A 1583-nucleotide genomic window follows, 5' to 3' on the forward strand; every position below is an offset into this window, starting at 1 on the left:
ACACAACAGAAGTTCTCTCTCTCTCTCTCTCTCTCTCTCTCTGTCTGTGTCTCTCTCTCTCTGAGCTGGCATGAGTTTGGCTTGTTTTTCTGGAATCGGTGAGGACTGGCACTAACACAGCATTACATCAGCCGCCAGCACATCATTTACCAACAGCACGCCTGTTTCCCCTCACAGAGGAATGTTGTGGGAAAAAATCATGTAAACAGTGACTTTAAGAGGTCACAGCTTTTAATATGAATTTATTGCACATGTCCTGGCTTCACATCGGTTTGATGTTATCATGGGTCTTTTTTAGCTTTTTATTTGAAATGTACATTTCTCATTATTTATTGTAACAAAAAATACTTTATAATTTTATTTTATACTTTATATTACACTTTCATACTATTAGTTTAGATTTTATTATGCTCCAAAAACAATTACAAGACATAACTTAAAATTTGACATCATTTTTGAATGCCACAAAATTTGGAGCAACTTAAATCGCTCAGTGCTGTAAATCAGTCCGCCCTTTCACTGAAACCGGAACTACTTTCATATCACACCGCAGACTCGCTCTTTCTTTCAAACAAACGAAACTTTCACCAAATTGCATCTCAGTTATCGTTTGTAGTGAAAATGACCTTGGAGGAATTCAGTATTAATATAACTGTCATATTGTAGCAGTATTTGCATATGATTGTTTTTACAATGTAACGGACTATTTCTTTTAGCGGAAGCTTTAATGTACAGGTAAGATTATGGAATCAACTCACATGCCTCCACATGCAGTGTGATAATGTGTGGAGTGATCAGCTGTGCGTCAGCCCTGCTCTGTGATTGGCTCGTTAGGGTAACGAAGGTTAGGGTGACTTTATGTTCGCTGAGGATAAATATAGCAGGTTTCATATGGCTGAGCTCTAGCTGTGCACATGTGAAGCACATTGCAGAATCAGTGTGTTTCCTGACGCTCTTTCATCTGTTTCAGGCTCAATGCCACAACAAAGACCAACATTTCCATTGTGAGTATTAATTACAGCGAAGCTTCCGGCACTCAACTTATAGCTCATTAAAGACACTTATTTGCCAGAAAAAGTCATTACAGTCTCTAGTTTTAGTTTAGCTTGGAACGCCTACTGTTATTATCTCAAGTTATATCGGTTATGTCTGGCCTCAAGAGGCTGTCATTATCTTGATAAACAGTGATTTGAATGTAAGGTGTCCTGCTCATCAGAGCACAATAATAGCCTTCAAAGCAAACAGCAGCTATATTCCAGCAGAAACACAATCAAACCTTTTAATATAACGCTGCCTGCACTCACCTCCAAAGCCATAGATATGATCTTCTTCTTTTGCATATCTTTGAATATTTCTTCTGGTTTTTATTTTAAATCGTGACAAACCAGTGCTGATCTGAGGAGGTCAGAGATGGTATTTTCCGCTGGAGGATGTGTTTGGGAAACAGTGGCCGTCTGTTACTTTTAAAAGTAATGCATTACAATATTGTGTTACTCCATAAAAAGTAACTAATTGTGTTAGTTACTTTTTATGGTTGGTAATGCATTACAATATTGTGTTACTCCATAAAAAGTAACTAATTG

This window comes from Sinocyclocheilus rhinocerous, unplaced genomic scaffold (assembly GCF_001515625.1).
Source record: "Sinocyclocheilus rhinocerous isolate Xijiao unplaced genomic scaffold, SAMN03320098_v1.1 scaffold1464, whole genome shotgun sequence".
In the NCBI taxonomy this organism is placed as follows: Eukaryota; Metazoa; Chordata; class Actinopteri; order Cypriniformes; family Cyprinidae; genus Sinocyclocheilus; species Sinocyclocheilus rhinocerous.